A 23,735-nucleotide genomic window follows, 5' to 3' on the forward strand; every position below is an offset into this window, starting at 1 on the left:
AATTACCACCTTTGTTGAAAATTGATCCAGCATCTAATGTTCTCTTTCTGAAATTTTTATTCCTTTCCATTGATACATGTTATTTTTATGCTATACCACAACACCTGGTTGTTGAACATTAAAATAATACTTGAATCAAGAAGTATAGCCTTCCAAGTGTGTTCTTTTTTCACAATTTTTTGGTTATCTTTGATCCCTTGCAATTCCATATAATTCTTATAATCAGCTTATCAACTTGTACAAAAAGAGCCTGATATATTTAGATTGAGAATTAATTGAATCTATGAGTCATTTTTGGAGAAATTAGCATCTTAAAACTATTGAGTCTTCTAATCCATGAACATGGAGTTATCTCTACGTTTGTTTAGGTCTTCTTTAATCTCACTCGACAATGTTTTGTAGTTTTCAATGTACAAATCTCACATATATTTTGTAATTATACCCCTAATTATCTTATGTTTTTCATGTTACTTGTAAAAATATTAGTTTTGCAAAAGTTAAAATCCAATGAAAAGAAATACATCGTTATTAATAGGAACTGCAAAATGTCTGAGATTTTACTCTGCAAGTTAACCAATTAGCCTGCTACATTTTCAGATACTGGCAGAAGACGTGAAGCTCCTGTGTCAGGGAAAAAAATATTGTTTACACAGCAATAGCAATGGCTGGAAAAACATTATTTCACTGGTTCTCTGAGCCCCAACTCTCACCCTCCAGAGGTAGTTGTTATTTTTATCATTCTGGAATATAAGAAAATTTGCTCCTGGGAGAGGTATTTTTGTCATCCAAGGCTACTTGCTTTACACATGTACTGGAAAAGATATTTGAGATTAAATTAGTTATTAATGCTTTGAAAATATGCAGAAATATTTGACCCATAGAGGATTATCCCTAGCAGTTATGACCATGCAAATATTTTCCAATGTAGAGCAAGATATTTTGTTGCCAAGATGTATCCCTCATTGTGGACCATTATTAAAACTACTGTTCTATATAGTGGTGATGATGGTTCACAGAATCAAGGGCAATCAGAAACTTTTCTTTCATCCTACAGTTTCTCAAAATCATGTTTTATCTAATCTTGCATTATTTGAAATATGACTTTTTTTGAAATATGACTTTTTATGTAGCTTTTAAAAATGTACATTGGTCAAAAACTTCTGTTTGCATTTGGTGTTTTCTTGTTGAAAGCAGATACATGTTCCTTATATGGAGTGATGGACAGAAAGTTCCTCTGTTGGCAGATAGGATACAATGTTTCTTTAGTATCCATACCAAGATCCTTACAACTCTGAAACTTCCTATGATATCATACAACTATTACGAACACCACCAATTTAAAATTGGTCAGGCATGAGAAGCTTTATTCACTCTTGGCCCCTTCTTATTATGGTAGGGTCTCTGATATGAGCCTGGCAATTACCAGGAGTGTGACTCATTATTATTATATTGAAGTAATAGTTTTAGATAGTGCAGAGAAATTAACATATTTATTGCATGCTTGAGAATGTCTTTACATTACCCTCACATTTTGTTAATACTCTGGGTATTAAGGTCACAAGTTAGTAAATGCAAAGTAAAAACCCTCAGATATCATCTTGGAGACTAGAAACAAGAAAGGGTGAAATTGGAACATACCTAGCATGAACTTGAAAGTGATGGTTTTAAATTTAAAAGAGGCTATTAATATGATAAAAAAAATATTTTTAAAAAAAAAAGGTAAAATCTAAGTTTTGGTTACTCAATAAAGCTTTTCCTTCTCATGGGCAGCCCGGGTGGCTCAACAGTTCAGTGCCTGCCTTTGGCCCAGGGTGTGATCCTGGAGACATTGAGCTGGGGCTACCTCCCTTTTCCATCTGTAGCACTACCTTGGAAATGAGGTTTTTTTCACTGTGTTTTTCTCTCCTGTTAACATTTTTTAAATTTGTTTCTATTGTCCAGAAATGTATTAAAAGCTCCCATGTACTGATAGTATCTTTTATATTTACTTTTATATTTTATTCTGCTACTATCATTTAATGGTCTGGAAACTTGATCCAGAAATAGGCAAAACATTTTAAATTAAATATATGTTCATGTTAACATTATCGCATTTTGTAAGACATTTAAAGTTAATTTCAAATGAGAACTCCCCCACCCCCAGTTTCAAAGTGTCTGCCTTCAAATATCCCCCATAACTCTAACTCCACTAGAAATAGTATAGAAAAGGAAAAAAATAAGTTTCCTTTACCCAAGTTCTTGGCTGACATCCTATAATAAAAAACAGATTAATAAAAGAAAAACAAACAGAAGTTTATTAATATGTATACTTCCTGTACAAATGGAGATACCCAAGGAAGCTAACTTCCCAAGCTGCCAACCTAAATACTATCTTCAGCTGAAGACAAAAGAAAGATGTTAGCGTGGGGACAGGAAGGCCAATTATGGGAGGTTACCAGGAAAAGCAGGGCACACTAGGGTGAGTTCTGTTATTTAGATTTAAGTTATGTCTTCTCCATTGCTAGGAATTTCTGGTGATTTAATCATTTTACTCTTCTGGTAAAGAGAGGCAGACACCATTACAAATGGAGACTTCTTTTATAAATGTAAATTTCCCTTACAAATGTAGCTACTGTATTGTTTTCAGAGCTTCTCCTATGTCTGCAAAAATAATCAGCTCAAAATAATCCTAATGCCAAAGACACATATTGGGGGTGGGGGAGCATATTATACTTCCCTTCACTAGGATTACTATACATACATAAGTTTAAGTTTTCCAGGAAAAGTCCCAGTTTATGCCTGTTGTTCCAGCTTAGTTGAAAACTGTGCCCCAATTCACTATAAAACTTCCTATTTTGGATGAAAAAAATGTACAGTCACTTCACTATAAGGAACTTAAAATACTTTCCTCAGTTTCCAAATTTCTCAACAAACATAACTCCTGTTGACTTCACTCATTCTGAATAAGGTCAGGTATAAATAATATCTTTCCATTTTTAGATAGTCTTCACATTTTTATGGTCCTTCTTTTAAAAGAAAAATTATGTATTTATTCATGAGAGAATAGAAAGAGGCACAGACAGAGGCAGAGGGAGAAGCAGGCTCCTTACAGGAAGCGTGATGCAGGACTCCATCTCAGGACTCCGGGATCATGACCTAAGCCAAAGGCAGACATTCAAGCACTGAACCACCCAGGTGCCCATTTTTGTGGTCCTTCTTGACCACGTATGTGTGTCATGTCCTCTCCTATACATCAGACAATGTCTTAGGTATTTGGAATACAAAGATGAATAGACCTTATTCTCTAGTATATTTCAAAGGAGATATAAATGTAAAAAAAAAAAAGTGAGATCAGTTCTTCAGTATATAAGGGGAAAAATGCATATTTCCTTATAGAAACTAAAAGGTGGAGAATCTAATTTACCTTGTCATATAAGGTGACTGGCCCAGAACGACATGTCAGTCACGGTCTCAATCTGCATTATGTTTCAACAGATAAGAATGCAAAAAGAAGATAAAGTGTTAAAGAAAGAATATTTGTTTATATTTATTTAAGCAGGAAATATTTATTAAATGAATCCTGTGCAACTAGCCCAGCTCTAGGCCTAAGGAGATAGCAGTGAACAAAACACTTAGAAACTTCTGCTCTCATAGAATTCACATTCTAAAGGAAAAGGCAATAAGAGAAATTAATAAGTAAGATATATTGTATGTTAGCTAGTTATAAGTGCCAAGGAGAAAAATAAATCATAGAAGAATAAGAATAGTGTCTATCTGGGGACAAGTTGTAATTTTGGATGAGGTGTCCTCACTAAGGAAATACTCACTAAGAGGTAACATTTGAATGAGAACTTGAAGGAGATAAATGAGTGAGTCAGGCAGATATCTCAGGAGACCATATTAATTAGAACAGTAGATACAAAAGTCTTGAAGAGAATGTATGATTCATGCGTTTAAAGAAAAAGAGACAAGCAGATTAACTAAGGGGAATAAAATCATAATGGTCTCATACAACATGGGGCCTTTTAAAGACTGAAGTTTATTCTAGGTAAGATAGGAGGGTTTAGAACAGAAAAATGGTATGATCTGACAGGATAAACAGGATGAATCCTACCGTTGTGTTGAAAATAATAAAAAGAGTAAAGGGGAAGAGAGTTAATAGGCAGAAGTTAATGACAGGAACAGGAACACCAATTAGCAGAGTCTTATAATAATCCAAGAGAGAAGAGGATGGTGCTGTGGTCTAGGAAGTTTTAAGCAAAAAATGTTAAGAAAATGGTTGAAGTATGGCTGTATTTTTAATGTGAAGTATTAGAGAAAGAAAGAATTCAAAGAAAAGTTTTGGTCTGACATGTCAAGAGCTCATTCTCATACATGCTAAATTTGAAACATCCATTGACATCCAACTGGGGATGTAATACAAACAGTAGAATATGAATCTGAAGTTCAGAGGAGACTTTTGTGTCAGTGAAAAAATTTGACAGACTAGTACTTAGATGGGATTTAATGCCATATATTTGGATGAGATCACCATGAGAATGAATGTAAATAGCAAAAAGAGTAATGCCTAAGATAAACCCTACAATATTCCAAAGTTTAGAGGTTGGGAAAAATGGGGAAGAGATAGCAAAATAAATAAATAATAAATAAATAAATAAATAAATAAATAAATAAATAAATAAATAAATAAAATAAATAACCTCACTTGGAGTAGCTTGAGAGATAAGAGCAATAGATGGGTGACTTTGGAGTACTAGAATCTGTATTAGAGTTTCCAGAATAACAGAAGCAATATGAGACTGACTCCATATCTAAATACACTGCTCACATAATTGTGGAGGCTGGTGATTCTAAAATCTGCAGGATAGGCCAGCTGGCTGGGGATGCAGGGAATAGCACCTTGAGTCCAAAGGCAGCCTGGAAGCAGAATACTCTCTTTTTTAGGGGACTTCAGTTATTTTCTGTAAAACCTTTAGCTAATTGGATCAGGCCCATTCACATTATAAAGAATCATGTGCTTTACTCCAAGTCTACTTCAAGTGTTAATCTTCATCAGAGACATCCAAACTGGTGTTTGGCAAAAATATCTAGGTATTACAACCTAGCTAAATTAACACATAGTATTAACCATCACAGGAGCCAACTAAATAGAGAGTCTCAAAGACGAGAGAGAAAGAAATCAATTTTGTCAAATGCTGCAATTCATAAAATAATAGGAGGATTTGACCATAAACTTAGCATTAAAATTAGCAAAACAATGCTACTAGTAACCACAGGTGCTTTGGATGGTGGTGGATTTAAAGGAGAATGGGAAGAGAGATATTCAATGCATCAAGAATAAATAATTCTTTGAAGGAAGTTTTGCTTTAAAGATGGGGAGTTAAGTGGCATGGTAGTATGATTATGTGACAGGATCAAGAGAAGTTTTTATTTTATTTTTTATTAGGAAATAAATAACTATGTTTACTGATGAGAATAATGTAACATATACAGTTAGAGAATGGAAGAAAGAAAAAAGGAGAATGTAATATTTTGAGTAGTTGGAATGGGAGTACAGGGCATAGATAGGAAGAATAAAATTTAAAGCATGGATTGATCACCAAAATATATGGAAAGATAGAGGTAAATTGGTTTGACAGTGCAGTAGCAGGAGATCATAAAAAATTGTCTTCTACTGATTTTTATTTCTAGGACAGGGCCAGCTTTATGGGCCAGCTTTATGGGTCCTAGAAATAGGATGGGGCCAGCTTTATGGGTGTACAATCCATGCAACTGCACAAGGCCCTGTGCTCAGAAGATCCCCATGCATTTAAAGTTTCTGGTATTGATATTATAAAATTCTTAAATAATTATCTTAAGCTTTTGTAAAGTTCAATGGGACAAAAGAGCATGAGAGTGAGCAGAGGAGATACACACATGTTTATGTACTCTTCCTTGCCACTCCATTCACATGTAGCATTCATGATGCTCTGTGAACACGGAACTTTAGTGTACCTGCAATACATGAGAGTTCAGCAAGACTCAAAGCAAGTGCAAGGTAAGCTAATCTCTGACCAAGTAAGCCTGGGGATCTGACCACCCCAAGAATCCAGACATTCAGTTTGCACAAGAACTTGTATCCCACTCAGAAAAAAGGCAATAGTGTTCCAAAAAACACAAATGACCAAAGAACCTTGTTATATCTTTTCTTATTCATGTCACTTCCCTATATTAACTGACTATTTACACTGAAAATAATAGCATCAAAGGGAAAGACAGTATAACCTACAGTTTCTTTTCCTTTCAGTCCTTCCTTACTCAGCAGTAAGCTGAAATAGAGTATTTAGATAGAATGTGCATGCATAAAGAAGTGAAAATGAAACTGTTCAGTTAGTTTTGTGCAACATTTCTCCTATTCTGGTAAGAACAAAATACATATGAATATATAAGCCACAAAATTGGAATTTTGTAAAATTGGCAATTCTTCATGCAAGATAATGTTCTTATATTTGCATTTAAAAATGGCATTATACAATATGAAGATGAATAGCAAAATTCATGCTAATAACTTTGACTTAATTTTTTCTTTACATAGGACAAGATTAAATGATAGGTAAAAAAAAGCACCATGACATTATGAGAGAGAGACCACAAGAGGTAAAAAGCTTAAAAAAAAAAAAAAAAAGATTCTATTTATTTATTCATGAGAGACAGACAGACAAGACAGACAGACAGACACAGGCAGAGGCAGAGACAGAGGAAGGGGGAGAAGCAGGCTCCATGCAGGGAAACTGATGTGGGACTCGATCCCAGGACCCCAGGATCATGCCCTGGGCCGAAGGCAGGCGCTAAACCACTGAGCCACTCAGGGATCCCCCCAAAAAGCTTTTAATGTCACTTTTCTCCTGTTTTTTAAATAAAAAGACCTGCATTTTCATTTCGCACCACATCTTGCAAATTATGTGGCTGGCTCTGAAATAGCAAGCACATCATTAGCTGAGAATGGTGATGAGAGTAGATTTTGGAAGTTCGAGAAAAAAAGAAGCTATGAAACAGTGCTCTGGTTGAGTGAATGTATGAATAGGAATAGTGAAATGAAATATGATTACTAGGCAGCATTAAGAAACCACTTGAGGTTAATGATCATGATTATAAAGTGTCCAGTCAGCATGATTGTGTGTTTTTCTTCAGACATATTCATTTGCATAGAGGGCAAGGAGGTTGAGTATATATGAAAGGGACCAAAATGATTATAATAATTGACCAGGAAATTTAATCTGAGTAAGGAGGAAAGTGAGAATTTAAGAGGCTAACACTAAGAAGCCATAAAATCAGACAAGGCCTTATTGTTGCAGGATTCTTGGAGATAGAGTACTAGAGGGAATGAACCAGAAAGACAGAAAATGGGAGGTGTGATGTTGAGACAATGGAGGAGTTGTAGTTACTGGTTATAAGCACTAAGATATAATCATGAAAATGTGTGGCTGTGGGGAAGTGGAGGACATCAAATTGCTGAGATATCTGAATATTGCAAATATCTTCATGGATAGTGAATCTCAAAAAGTTATGATATCAGTGTTGTTGGAGAAGACAACAGCAAACCCAGCCCTAACATTAAAGAAGGAAGAAGAATAGTGACCATAGAGAGTGGAGTTGTCTACAAAAAGGAGAGATAGTAACAGATTAGTGACAAGAGATTCAAAGATTTAGGGAGAAGGGAGCAAAAGAAATGTCTGGAAGCAACAAAAAGAAGCAAAGAAGAAAATAATCTACATCCAAAATGTGTGGTAGAAAACTGGTAGGAAAAACCTTACCATCATCTGATAAGCCACATAGGTAGGAACCAGAGTCACAGGAGAAATTGCACTGTGGTTATAGAAGGAAAGTGGAAAGACTTCACAGAAGATGGCAAGGATATAAATGTGCTTGTTGATAACTGGCATTGAGTTTCAGAAACCCACTGAAAAAATTTCAGTAGATGGAGAGGTGGGAGTTGAGAGCAGAGAAGGTGATATACAGAATATAAAAGAACCAAAGTTCTAAGGGATGAGAGATGATGTGGGAGACTAGAATTTCCATAGATATGACATGAAAAGTAATAAAGGGCATAATGTAATCATTCTTGATATCCCCATAAGAAAACAGTGGTGACAAAGTTGTCAGTGTTCAGCGATTGCAGAGTTCTGGAGCTTTACCGTGAATCCTGCTCATGGAGACTTTGAGTCCTACAGAAGAGAAGTTTCATTACTAATGACTAGACACTTGACTTTTCTAATAACAATTTATGGAGTAAGTATGAATTTGTGAAGAACTTATTAAGGGAAATGATAAGTGGTTTTGAAAATAAATATAAGTTGTGTGGGAATAAAAGAACTTGGAATTTTAAAGTTAGAACCATATTTTAAAAGAATTTGAATTTCAATATACTTATAAAAAAAAAGAGTCTTTGATAGACCTCACCTGGGATAATAGAGAGAGGTTATGGTAAAAAAGAAAAAAAAAAAGATTGGGGGGGAATATGGTAGAAAAAGAGGATGCTAATCCCACTTCTTCCACAGATATAACTAGATAACACCCATATCAATGTAAATAGGCCAGGAAATGACCCAAACAGAACAGACTCTTCACAATTAAATGTAGAAAAGAGATCACATTGAAGATGGTGGGAAAGGTAGGGATGCAGTCAGGAGCCAAATGGACCTCCAGCGGACTGTCTTCAGGAAGGAGGAATGCAGCAGGTGTGGAGAGAGGTGAGAGGACCAGATCCCCACACCTGGCACACCAGGCACATCGGCACAGGGGACTCACATAGGGAAGACAAATGTCCATAACATTTGACTTTGAAAATAGAGGGAACCAACAATAAGAGAGGGTTAATACCTGGAACTTTAAAAAATCAGTAGGCTCACCTCTAGGAAAGTCTGGAGGGTGGTCTCTGCCATTAAAACACACAATAAATAGCTCTGCTGAGATACAGCATAGAAATAGCAGTTTGAAAAACATCTGGGATGTATGGGAAGATGTATCTACTAATCTCAGACCATGTGCTGGAGAGGCAGAGAACTTTGGGATACTTCAAGAAGAAAAGAGCTGGTGGGTGCCATTTCCCTCCCCTGCCCCCAAGACTAAATGCACAAACACCTATAAGAACCAGCACAGTGCAACACCTTCCGGTTAGCTTACTGAAAGCAATCCCCACTCTACACACTTCTGCAGATCTGCCCATTCTAACTTGGCCAGCCTCAAAAGGAGTTTTCCAAGGTGCCTACAAGTCTCTTGCCATAGTAGATTAGCATGGACATTGCTGGTACCACACAACTTACCCCTTCATTCTCCCGTGGATCTGCCCATTCCAATATGCCCTTGTCAGGAGGAGCTCATCCAAAGCAGCACCACAAGCCTGGCAGTGTGTAAGAGGTCGTGACAGTGGCCAGCACTACTCCAAAGTGACAACTGCTCTCAAGGGAGTGGAAGATAACCACAAAAAAACAGCCCAACTATGGCCCCAGCAGTGGGCTGGGGGCAAACACTCCCCACCCCAAATGAAACTTTCTTAGGGGCCAACACAGGAAGAACACCCTATAGTTCAGTGCTACTGCACCATTGACAAATGCCTAGTCTGACTCAATTCAAGACGGTGGCTCCACACTGGCCTACTAACTACAGAAGGACCAAATCCTGCCTACAATGGGCAAAGAAAACTACTGCAGACCAGTGGACTAATGACAAATACAATACAGCCACATTGATAGGGTGCAAGCAACACACATAGGAGACATCCCAGAAACACTCAGTTCTGGTGAACAGGATACACTGCACTGCAGGGCACTATAGGACCTTTTCTTCATAAGGCCACTACTTTCAAGAGCAATAGATATAATTGATTTTCCTAACCATAGAAACAAACAAAGAGAGACAAAAAGAGGAAACAGAGGAATATGTCCTAAATGAAAGAACAGGACAAAATCAGGGCAAAAAACCTAAATGAAATTGATAAGTAATATACCTGATAGAGAATTTAAAGTAATAGTATATTCACTGAACTTGAGAAAAGAGTGGAGGACCTCAGTGACAACTTCAACAAAAAACCAGAAAATATAAAATAAAAAAGAACCAACCAGAGATGAAGAACTCAATAACTGAAACCAAAAATACACTGGAGGAAATGAATAGTAGACTGGAGAAAGCAGAAGAACAGATCAGCAATATAGAGGAGTGGAAAGTAAACAAGCTGAACAAGAGAGAGAAAAAATAATAAATGCAAATATTAAGGGAACTCAGCAATACCATCAAGCATAATAACATTCACATTATAGGAATCTCACAAGGAGAAGAGAGAGAAAAGGGGGCAGAAAATTTATTTGAGGAAAGAATAGTGGAAAGCTTCCCTAATCTGGGGAAGGAAATAGATACCCAGAACCAGGAGATAGAGAGCTCCCAACAAAATAAATCCAAGGAAGTCCACACCAAGACACACAATAATTAAAATGGCAAAAAAAAAAAAAAAAAAAAAAGTAGTAATAAAAGGAGAATTATAAAAGCAGCATGAGAAAAGAAAACAATACAAGGGAAACCCCATGGGGATATATTTTTTTAGTAGAAATCTTGTAGGCCAGAAGAAAGTGGCATGACATATCCAAAATGCTGAAAGAAAAAATCTTGCATCCAAGAATACTCTATCATTTAGAATAGAAGGAAAGAGAAAATGTTTCTTAGACAAGCAAAAGTTAAAGGAATTCATCACCCATAAACCATATAAGAAATGTTGGAGGTAAATTTTTGAGTGGAAAGGAAAGACCATAAGAAGGTATAAGAAAAGTAGGAAGCAAAAAAAAAAAAAAAAAAAGCAGTAAAATTAAGTATATTTATAAAAGCCAGTCAAGGGACTCACAAAATAAAAGAATGTAAAGTATAAAACCATGTACCTAACATACTGGGCAAAGGAGAATCAAGAATGGGCTCAAACTTAAGCAACAAATTAATGTAGACTGCTATAAATATAAGATGTTACACACAAACTGAATAGTAAACAAAAAAAAATCAAAAACCAGTAATAGATATGCAAAAAATAAAAAGAAATCCAAGTATCACTAAAGAAAGCCAGCTAACTATGAGATATGAGAGTGAGAGGAAAAAGAATGGAGAAAAATTACAAAAACTATAAAGCAAGTAACAAAATAGAAATAGCACACACCTACCAACAATTGCTTTGAATGTAAATAGACAAAATCTTCCAATCTGAAGACAGGGTGACAGAATGGATTAAAAAAACAAGACCCATCTATATGCTGCTTTCAAGAGACTCATTTCAGACCTAAAGACACATGCAGATTGAAAGTGAAGGGACAGGGATCCCTGGGTGGCGCAGTGGTTTGGCGCCTGCCTTTGGCCCAGGGCGCGATCCTGGAGACCCGGGATCGAATCCCACATCGGGCTCCCGGTTCATGGAGCCTGCTCCTCCCTCTGCCTGTGTCTCTGCCTCTCTCTCCCTTTCTGTGACTATCATAAATAAATAAAAATTAAAAAAAAAAAAAGAAAGAAAGTGAAGGGACAGAAAAGCATTTATCATGCAAATGGAAGTAAAAAGAAAGCCAGGATAGCAATAGTTATACTGGACAAGATATACTTTAAAACAAAGAATGTAACAAAAGACCGAGAAGGACACTATACAATCACAGAGGGGATAATCCAACAAAAAGACATAAAAATTGCCGATATTTATGCATCCAACATGAAAGCACCTAAATACATAAAGCAGTTAACAACAAATAAAAAGGAAGTAAACAATAATAGTAGAAGACTTTAAAATGCCACATACATCAATGGCTAGATCTTCCAAACAGAAAATGAACAAGGAAACAGCGGCTTTGAATGACATGTTGCACCAGATGGACTTAACAATATATTCAGAACATTACATCCTAAAACAGCAGAATGCACATTCTTTTCAAGTGCACATATAACATTCTCCAGAATAGATCACATATTAGCCCACAAGACAACTCTCAATGAATTCAAAAAAATTGTACTCATACCATGCATCTTTTCTGACTAGAACACTGTGAAACTAGAAAATCACAAGAAAAAAATCTAGAAAGAACACAAAAAAACATGAAGGTTAAATAACACACTTCTAAACAATGAATGGGTCAACCATGAAAGCAGAGGTGATAAAAAAATAGCTGGAGACAAATGAAAATGAAAACACAGTGGTCCAAAATCTTTGAGATGCAGCAAAAAGCATCCCAAGGGGACATTTATAGCAATACAGGCCTACCTCAAGAAGCAAGAAAAATATTAAATTAATGACCTAACTTTACACATAAAGGAGTTAGAAAAAGAACAAATACAGCCCCAAACCAGTAAAAGGAAGGACATAATAAAATTCAAAGCAGAAATAAATGAAATAGAAACAAACAAACAACAACAACAACAAAAAACCCACAATAGAACATATCAATGAAATCAGGAGCTGGTTCTTTGAAAAGAATCTATGAAATTCATAAACTTTTAGCCAGATTCACCAAAAAGAGAGAGAGGGACATAGAGAGAGAGAAAGGAAGACTCAAGTAAACAAAATCAGAAATGGGAAAGGGGAAATAAGACCTGACACCACAGAAATAAAACAGATTATAAGAGTATATTATGAAAAATTATATAAACAAAATTGGACAACCTAGAAGAAATGGATAAATTTCTATAAATATATTACCTCCCAAAACTGATGAGGAAGGAAGAAGAATTTGAACAGACTGATTAGCAGCAATGAAATTGAATCAGTAATTTAAAAACTCCCAAGAAACAAAAGTCCAGGACCAGATGGCTTCACACGTGAATTCCACCATATTTAGAGAAGAGTTAATGCCTATTCTTCTCAAACTATTCCAGAAACTAGAAGAGGAAGGAAAACTTCCAAATTCATTCTCTGAGGCCAGCATCACCTTGATATTAAAAGAAGAAAAAGAGACTATACACATATACACAAAAGAAAGAAAACTACAGGCCAATATCTCTCATAAACATAGATGCAGAAATTCTTAACAAAATATTGGTGAACCAAATCCAACAATACATCAAAGAAAATCATTCACCACAATCAAGTGTAATCTATTCCTGGGATGAAAAAGTGGTTCAACATTCAACCCAATTGTCAATTGATGGATGAATGAATAAAGGAGGTGTGATAAAAAGAATGATATCTCCCAATTTGCAACAACATGGGTGGATCTAGAGTATAATGTTGAGTGATGTAAGTCAGATAGAGGAGGACAAATACGTCTGATTTCATTCATATGTGCAATTTAAGGAACAAACAAATGAACAAATAAAAAAAAAAAAAAACAGACTCTTAACTATGGAGAACAAATTGATAGTTACCAGAGGGGAAGAGGATAGGGAAATAGGTGATGGGGATGAAGAAGGAGTGCACTCGTGATGAGCGCTGGGTAACGTATGGAATTGTTGAATCACTATATTATACACCTGAAACTGATGCAACACCATACATTAAGTATACTGGAATTAAAATAAAAAAATAAAAGATTGATGTTCAATTCTGCAATTAACTAGCTGTGCAACCATGGCCAAGAAACTAATATATTTTCATCTTTAATTTCCACATCACAAAAAAGTAAAATTAATAAATGTATAATTATTATTTATTTTATATTTATTTCGCTTGGAAGAGACATTATCAGTCTATAATAGTAACTCTTGAAAAATATGACTAGTCTATGTAAGGCCAGAAAAAAAGGGAGCCTAGTCTCATAGCAAAAGGAGAAAGTGTGAAGAAGCAAGAGATGTTTAGGAGGGTAAAGTCTTATTAAGTTAACCTAATTGTAGCCAACTGGATATGTAGTTTACTGAACAATAGGAGACAAAGATAAATTGAAAGACTCTTTGGGTCTATGGTTTTCGAGAATCAAAGAGATAGATGCAAAAATAAAAATATTATGTGTATCATGTTCATTTATAATTGGAAGAAGTGAATATCCAGGTAATGGGGTCTATTAAGGAAATAAATATATTCAAAAGAAAAATGGCCCACATTGAAGACAGAGATTTGAGAGTCATAGAATTTTAAGTACTCAGAGAGATGAAAAAGTCGAAGTGTAATTGGAAAGTGGGGTGTTGGAGTGAAATTAATGTAAAAGTCCTGTACAAGATAATGTTGATGAACGAGGAGACTAAAGTGTTAGACCAGACTTGTTCAGGGACCGTAAGTGTGGCTCAGAGGAAATTTGTTGCTTGCTAATCAGTGGCAACACCAAAAAAGCATTAGTTTCCAAGGCCTAAATTTGGCTTATAGGGGGAAAAAAAAGAAAAAAAAAAGAAAAGCCCTAAGAATATTCATGGATCTCACTAATTTCCAGACATTTCAGAAAGATATTAGGCTGTCAAGTCACTCTAAAATATTCTCAGGATCTTAGTCCAATGCCTCTCCCACCCTCAACAAATGCTTGCATTCCCTTTAGCATATGCTATACAAGCTGCTGCCCAGTTTTACTTTTAATGAGAGTATAACATAGAGAAAAGAGCAGTATTTAGAGTTGGGTTTAAATCCTGGCTTGTCTATGCATCCTTGAATAATGTGTTTTAATCTCTCAGAGTTTGGTTTGTTGCATTTATAAGAAAGGAATAACTAATTTATAGGTCTGCTAGAGTAGCATGTTGTTATAGATGTAAAGGATCTACATGGTTGTGTGGTTGCACCCACACACAAGTACCTATAGGCATATTTATAACCTACCTCCAAAGCAAATATGCTATCATCCAGACAACCTTGAAAACGTTCTTTCTTACACTAAACAGTAATTTTCAGGCTACCGATCTTAATTTTATTCCTTGGAGCTATCAGGACCAACTCTGTCCTTCTCATCTAAGTCAGATGCAGATAACTGTAGGAAGAGGAGCCAAATGTTGTCTTGACATCCAAAGTGCTAAAGCAAGCAGGATTTGGAGGCATTGAAAATGTGTGTAGGTATGGTAACCTGATCTCAGTTTAAGTCAAGTGCGTTTGAAAGCTTTCCTGTGAAAGTTTCTCTAAGTAGTTCTCTCTATAGGTTCCCCTCAGAAAGCTAACACCCTCCAGGACCGGTTGAAGTTCTCATCAATAAAGCTAACTGACACAGCAGCCTTACCCTATTTCCCAATGGTAAATACAAAGCATTTGTTCAACAAAGATCTCTCAAATCTTTTGAAAGCCTATCCTAGTCAACTAGTTGAAGGCTCAAACTAAAAAAAAAAAAAAAGTATATATATATATATATAAATATATGTATGTATATATATGTGTGTGTGTATACACACACACACACACACACAGATGTATATGTCAGGTTTAATACAATCAGTAGTGAAATGGAATAGAGAGGTCAGGCAAAAAGTTGGTCGAAAGAGGCTTTTAATGGGACGTTCTCTGCTCTCGGGGGAGGTTTGGTGGCCCACAGGGGAGGGAGAGAGCAGGGAAGTCACTGGGGGGGGGGTCACGCCCAGGTAAATGGCAGGGGGGTCTATGAAGAGTTTTCAGTGGGAAGCTGGGGGCAGGGCGGCATTCCAGTTAGGGCAAGGGTTACAGGTCTTTGTGTGCTAACTTATGGTAAGGTGGCAAAGGCGGCCTTATTGGGAGGTTGCTGGCCTGGGGTCTGCGGTTTTGAGGTCCCCAGTCTTGCCAGCCCAACGGTATATATAGATAGAGCTTTAATAATACCAAACTTACCCTCCTATTGGGCAGACCTTGTGTTGGGGTGGGGAGATTTATTATAGTCAACTAAAGTTATGATTTGATGTCTAAAATTTTTAAACATCAAGATTTCTATGCTTTCTTTAAGGGAATCAATATTCTAGCAGAATTATAGCCTTTTAAGAATGTGATTTATTATTTTATTACAATCAAGTAATATGAAAAATCATATTATTTCAACCTTTGTGTTCAAATTGGAAAGTCATTATTAAGTTTTCAAATGGTGTCCTCTGAATTCCATGACTTTTTTTTGTGTGTGTGACAAACTTAAGGTTCTACTGATATTGAATTAAGAAAAATAAAGTAAAATGAAACAGGACAAAGATATGAAAGTCCCTTGTAAAATTCAAGTCATTTTATTATTATTTTAAAAAAATTTAGACACTTAAGCTGAGTTCTACAGTTGGATGCTTAACCAGTAGAGCCATCCAGGCACCCCAAATTTGAATTATTTTATAGTATATATTTTTACTGTAATCTTGGAAACCAGCTTGATGACTTTCCTTTGGTCTCTTGTTGAAGTTTATATACTAATTCCACTTATAATATGGATTTTTTTTCCTCATTTCCCCATTTTGCTAGTATATTGTTTGCTTGAATTTAGAAAATTTATGTAACTATTCTGTGTCTTTAGTTTTCTTGTTAGTAAGGTGGGTCTAATTTCAGAAGGCTGTTGTGAGAATCAAAAATGAGAATATGTAGTAAAAGTGTTGTGCATTTGCTGATACAAGTGAGCATTCAATAAATGTGAACTATTATTGGGAGAAAAAAAAGAAAAGAAAGGTCATTGCAGGTGGAAGAAATACTGTAAGTTAAAATAGATAATCTGTTTGCCCTCACCTAAAGGAAAGTAACCTTGCAATAACCACCTTGACATTTTGCTAGTATGACTTCCTTATTCCTACTCCAGTCTGCTTATAAATATCTTTCATTTTGTACAACTCCTCAGAGTTCCATTCTATGTGCTATATTGAATGCTGCCTGATTCATGAATTGTTGAATAAAACCAATAAAATCTTTAAAATTTATTGTTAATTTTTGTTGCTTTTTTTTCAATGTGATATTTGGAGACTAGAAATTAGGCAGGAAATTATTTTGAGTCTGGAGATGAGTTAATGATATTTACATGGTCACAAAATAATGCCAGTAGAAACCTTTTAAAGATAATTTAGTGTATCCTTTATCCAACTTTGAATTTTATGTAAGAGGAAATCAAAGTATAAAATCAACTAAACATGTACTCAGGCCAACTAGCTCTATCAGATTGAGGCCCAGCACACAATTTTCATGTTCTCAAATCCATGCTGTTTCCGTAACACCAAAGCTATCTCAATTCAAAACACATATTTAAAATACACAATGTGAAAGGCACTCCTATGGGTGCTTCAGGTAATAAAAAGAGAAGACCTGTGTTGTAAAAATATCATAGCTTATCCCATTATGCTTTTGGAGTATTTGAAGGTGTCACAGGAAATGATTTCATAAATTTGGGAAGAATTAAATACTGCTTAGTGACTCCATATCTAGTGTCCAGTCATATTACTTTTCAACCAAAAATAAATTTTAAATATTCAATTCTAAATTACATAGAATTAATTAGTGCATGCATTAACTTGGTCATTGAGTGTTAAAGCTAGGCTTGGTCACAATGTTCACTGAGCAGAATACAGAAAATGGATGATAATATGTTCTCTCTTTGATGTCAGGAATCAAATTTGACAATCTTGTTCCTGGATATCAAACAAAACAAAACATCTTCTCTTGATTTTGAAATTATTGAGCTATTCTGGAGATGCTATTACTGCCCATACTTCAACAAAGTGCCTACTAGAGGGAGCTCTTGGTCCTGTGTTTATGTGGCTGTAGAGGCTGGTGGGGGTGTGTTTGGTGGGGAGGGGTGAGTAGTCATCCTGCCCCTCTAGTTGTAATTTCTGTATTTGATTGTTTATTCTTGAAATGACTTGTAAGGAATAAAAGTAACAGCTCTATTCAAAGTAGCAAGTTCCCAGTTTGCTACCCATATACTAAGAGGTAAGAAATTTGACCCAAATGTAATTCAAGGATGCCTGGGTGGCTCAGCAGTTGAGTGTTTGCCTTCAGGTCAGGGTGTGATCCTGGGATCTTGGGATCAGTCCCACATCAGGCTTCCCGCAGGTAGCCTGCTTCTCCCTCTGCCTATCTCTCTATGTATCTCTCATGAATAAATAAATAAAATCTTTTTTAAAAAAATGTAATTCAATGTATTGCTTGCTCCATCAACAAGGTCTTGCTTATTAATTTTGTTGTATCTGAAACAGAGGGCTGAGTATGAGGGTGGATTGTCACAAAGCTCTTTACTTTGGTAGAAAACTATAATGAAGAATTTATAGCACCAGTGTGTGAATGAGTTTGAGTAAGCACTGATCTAAAAGGATATTTTCTGTGGCAATTTAACTTTTTTATTGTGAAAAAAAAAAAAAAAACACAGAAAGCATGGAGATTCACATCCCTGGGTGAGAAGGAATTCAATTTCCACCCAGATCCCATTGTTTCACTGCAGGTCAAACCTGCACTATACTAGAATGGAACACACACCAGTGGAAGAGGAGAAGTGGTAGGGGTCCTGGTCTGGCATATTCTGTACCCAGGCCATGTCCACACACCGGACAGTGCTTCCTCTACTGGCCATCATGTATAGCATGTACAAGTAAAGTTCCTTAAGCCGCCAACCTCCATGTCCTCAAGGCCAGGTGGGAACATTGTTTGCCACTGGTACAATCATTTGGCTTTGTTCCCTCCATTGGCCTGGAGCACACATAAAAGCCCTTACTAAATTTACCCAGTAAGCCTTAAATGATAGCCAATAAAATTTGTCTTTACTGAACACTGAAATGTCTCCAGTGGAAAAATTGTCCTCCAAAATCGAATGGCCATTATTGGATCTTGGACATTGTTACTGCCTCACAAAGAGGTACCAGTGCCATTATCCAAACAGAATGTTCTGCGTTCATAGTGGGCTAATGTATTACTTTATTAAATCACATTAAAGCAAACGTCCTGAATGATCTGACCCCCAGCCTAGGAAATTTGGTAAATCAGTGATTCAGATTATGGAGCTCTTGGTGGAAAAAAATTGTTACTTATTTTGAGAGTTATCTTAATCTGTGTTTTCTCTTGCATATGCTCATACTATTGCTTTGGCATCTGCCTCCAATACAGCCACATAGCAGCCAAACAAGCCACCTCCATGCTGGTGGTTGGAGTTCATTGAAAAGATATGATTGGCAATTGACCTGTGAGCTGGACCCAGGCACTCAAAGACTCTTTACCCTCATCTTTGGAATGTGGGTTCTGGTTGCCCTTCCTGTTCCCAGAGGCTACCCCAAGACCAGCCTTGAGAAAATGGTGTGGTATGGAGAACACCTGCATGGTACAGGTCTGAACCCAGTTAAGGCCTTTTTATAAACATTTAATATTTGGTAGGCAGGTGTAGGGATGCACTTCATCTTGCTGCTGTGTAAAGCAAGCCTTACACAAGTTCCCTTTGCTTATGCCCTCTGCTTGCAGGGGCTGGTGTCAGGGAAGCTCCCATAAGGCTTATGAAACCAGTTGCTCAGAGCACATTGTAAGGGCAGGGGGTGTGTGTAAGATTGTAAGAGCCAGTCAGGAGGGGTGAGGTGTTGGAGGAGGTCACGGTGAGTATGTGAGCTCTGATTGACCAATGAGCTAGATTCAGGGAATCAGAGGCTCCGCAGCCTGTTCCCTGGCCTTGGAATCCACATTTCTGCACACCGTTCCCGCAGTGGAAGACATTTTCAAGTACATAGCCTTGAGGAAAGTAAGGTACTGTTGAGACCATCTGAATGATAAACATAACTGAAACCAGGTAAGTCTTTTGTATCAAGTTTTTGAAGATTTTGGCAGGTGAATGAGGAGATCTATTTGTCTTACATCCACTGGAAATAAAGCTCATCAGTAAGTTCATTTTGTTTTTAAAACTGCCACCTACCAGTCTGGAGTGGCATGCCTCCTTCTTTGATCTCTTTTTGCCTTCCACGGATGGCTGCTAGTTTTCAGACCAAACTTCTTTATGCTGGGTGGAAGACCATGTTCCCCATGTGGTCCTCATTGATCAGGGAATGGCAAAGGGCCTCTTTACTGACCTGTGGGGAAAAACTCATGGCCTCTCCACTTGGCAGGGTGGGAGTGGGTAGGGGGCTGCCTTTATTATACTCTGGTGAGAGTAGACATGAAGATTCCAGACTCAGCCTTTGTCACCTTTGTCAGTGCGGATGGGAGTAGGGCCATGGCTTTTTCTATGGTGTTTTGTTAAACTGGATTGGTTATCATCTAAAAATTCTGTCTTGCTAGGCTATCTCTTTCTTGGTCCTTTGGCTAGAGAGACTGGGCTATTCCTGGGGCTTTTTTGTGTTGGTTGGTGTTTCTGGGTTTCTGGGTTTCTCAGAACCCACTCTGTCATATATGAAGCAAAAAGAAAACCCAGGGAATGGATCACTCTGTTATTCCTCAATTACAAGATTTCTAGACTGTCTTCTTTTCTCTATCTTTTAGAGTCTCCTTAGGTTTGTATTATACATAATGTCAAGGGATTTCAGCTATACTTAGTGGGAGGAATAGGGAAGAATGCATTAATTTCAAATTTCCCAAAGTAGAAATCTCTGTCTTAGCTTTCTAAACTGCTTTTTACATTGTGACATAGGATAATCCCTCCTCAAAACATTTTTATACTTGTCTTATCTTTATTGCAACAGATCTGATTTTATAGTTGCTCTCATAAAAACAGCACATTTTATTATGGATTTCAACCATTTCTTTTCAGATAATGTTTGAGCACATTATGATGTGCTTAGAGTACTTCACAATCTAGATATTTTAGAGAGTCCAACTCAGATTAATTAAATAATAAATGTAGATCTTTTCTGATTCTGGGACTGCCTTATTATAAAGAATAATAAATGTATTTCCAGAAGATACTGAATTGATAGTTTTAAGGAGAATATAAACTAAAAGCTGCAAATAGAAAAATCTGATTTGACTTCAAGTGTCTAAGTGTTAGAAAAAAAAAACAGTCCATTGGGTTATCTAGGAGTAGATTATATTCAAGTATCTTCTAAACATATTCTTATATTGTACATAGAGATAGCATCTCAACCTGGTCAATTTTTCATGAATTGCCTCTGAGAATTATTTTGATGGAATCTTGCTGGGAGGTATCTTTTCTCAGCACTCCTGGGAATATCTGGAATATGGTGCGAGGACTCTCATAATACAATATCAAGAAATCTAATTTTCAGTATACAGATTACATATACCTATTAAAATTTAATGTGTAAAATGCATATAAATATTGAGGATTCTTGAGTGAAATTAGTCTGCAAGTGCATTTACCTCATCTGCAATCATGGACATTTATTTCTTTTTCTGAGATAGCAGGAAGGAGCATTTGATTTTTGTCAGCTTCTCAGCTTTACTCCGAGTTTATATGTGTGCAAAGTCTCAGGGACAGCTGGAAAAACCATCTTAGCTCTACTTCTGGTTCAACAACAGTATCTTTTCTTTCCTTTTTTTTTTCTTTTTTTCAGTAGTTGAGCTGTGATTAAAGCAGTCTACTCCAACCTCCACTTTCCTGGAAGGTAGGAGTCACTCTCCAGGGGAACCATACACACTCCCAAACTTCTCCAGGGCCTTGGCAGGAGAAGGCACACATTTAACTTTAGTGGATGCTGCTGTTAGCTTTCTTCTTCTGAGATGGACAAAAAATTACTTCATATCCTGTTATATCTTTTTTCCATCTTTAGTCCTCCAAAGACATTTCTGCCCACTCTGCACAATATTTTTCCACCCATCTTTATCATTGTATTAAGCTTTATTATACATTATGTACATGAATGGATGAAAAAATACTATAAAGTATTTAGTGTGTTGGCACACATTTAGTGTGTTGTGTTTAGTAAAGGTTAGGTATCATTATAATTGTTCTAATTAATATTTCATAATAATGTTTAGTAAAATATTTTATATTAGAGAAAAAACTATAGCTTATTAACTATGAAGTAAAATCAATATTTTAATAAAATAGAGAGTAATCAACAATGGCAGGAAAAATGTATTTAAACACTAAGGCCACCCCAAAACAAAAGGGAAAATAAAAAACAAACACTAAGACCCCCCCCAAAAAAAAACCAAAACACTAAGACCCCATATTAAATTACTTTTATAATCAACAAGACTTTAAGTAGAGTGTTTCTTATTTATAAAATCTTTTTATAGTCAGATTTTCTTCTCGCTAATAAATATTTATGCATGACTATCAAAATAGATACATATAATACAGTAAAAATTAGTTGATTTTTAGAAGTTTGATTTCCTCTCCATCCTTCCGCTGCTTTTGAAAAGAGATCAAGCCATGGTTCATTCAATTCTCCAGGGCTGGGTGGATGTGCAGAGTTCACCTAACACATGTTGACTTCTCCCCCAAACCAGTGGCCCACTGGCATGGGAGCTGAACTGTATTCTCTTTGCCTAAGGAGATATGGAAATTGTGTGACACCAGCCTTCTGCTAAGGGAAGAGAAGTCACTAAAGGTGAATTTTAAAAATCTTTATAAAAGGCACTGCTTAACTAAAACAAAATGGAAGTTTGGGACTCTAGCTATAGTTTACCAACACTGATTTTTCCCCCTTCTTTGTGATTAATGACAGAGAAACAATGTCAAAATAGAACTTCACACAATAAGGAATAAATATCATCCATAAACACTCTAAGTCAAGTCACCAGCAAAAGAACACTGAGTTGTGAAACATTGCATCACCAAGAAGTAGTTTGCCCTGAGCATACAATGTACTCCTAATAGACACAGATTTCATAAACACTGCCTTAAAAAAGTATTGATGTCTGCATTTGTCTTGCCTATAGTTAAGACATTGAAAATGCCTTTTATCTTGTTTATCTTTTTTATTTAGTATGTTCATAAACATTTTATGTCCAATCAGTTCTTGAAGTTTTAATGCAGATAAAATAATGGCATTCTAAGAGTATCTAAAGAACAACCCCAGGGGTGCCTGTGTGGCTCAGTGGGTTAAGCATCTGCCTTTGGTTCAGGTCAGAATTCCTGGGTCCTGGGATTGAGCCCTGTGTTGGGCTTTCTGCTCAGTGAGGAGCCTACTTCTCCCTCTACCTCCTCTGCTGCTCCCCGTGCTTCTGCTCTCTGGCTCTCTCTGTTAAATAAGTAAATAAAACCTTTAAAAAAAACAAACAAATCCATACCAGGTTGAAAGTGTGAAATGAGTGCTATAATACTATAATTATTGTAAGTCCATAATTATGCTTAAATTTTCCATTGAATACATTTCTTCTATTATATCTCCCTTTATCTGCTTTCTCCCCACAAGATTTCACATATATCATCATCATTCTGAGAGACACAACAACCACCATATCTGATTTCATTAGTTAACCAAGAAGAAAGTGAACACTGTGTCCTGTACTGTATAAATATTGAAGGTACAAATTATAAAAGAAGTTAAGATGCTAGGATATTGCATTCAAATAGCTTCTAATCTTATTAGAATAAGCAAAGCACATGAAAATTACCAGGGGACGCCTGGGTGGCTCAGCAGTTGGGCGCCTGCCTTCGGCTCAGGTCGTGATCCAGGGATCCAGAATCGAGTCCCTCATCGGGCTCCCTGAGAGGAACCTGCTTCTCCCTCTGCCTATGTCTCTGCCTCTCTCTCTCAGTCTGTGTCTCTCCTGACATGAATAAATAAATAGATCTTAAAAAAAAAAAAAAAAAAAAAGAAGAAGAAGAAGTAGAAAAGAAAAGAAAATTACCAGGACAATGTATAATCAAATACCAGACCCTGGGTTGCCATGTAGGATTGAGTGAATATTCAATATAAAGGAATCTTTGCAAGATGTGTAAACATACAATACAGCTCTTGTGGATGCTACTTTCCAGTGCTACACATTTGATGTCCTCATAAATCCTAAATTCACTCTCTTTGCCAGGTTTTGTCATCGTCCCAGAACCACTTGC

This window comes from Vulpes vulpes, chromosome 1, assembly GCF_048418805.1.
Source record: "Vulpes vulpes isolate BD-2025 chromosome 1, VulVul3, whole genome shotgun sequence".
Lineage (NCBI taxonomy): Eukaryota > Metazoa > Chordata > Mammalia > Carnivora > Canidae > Vulpes > Vulpes vulpes.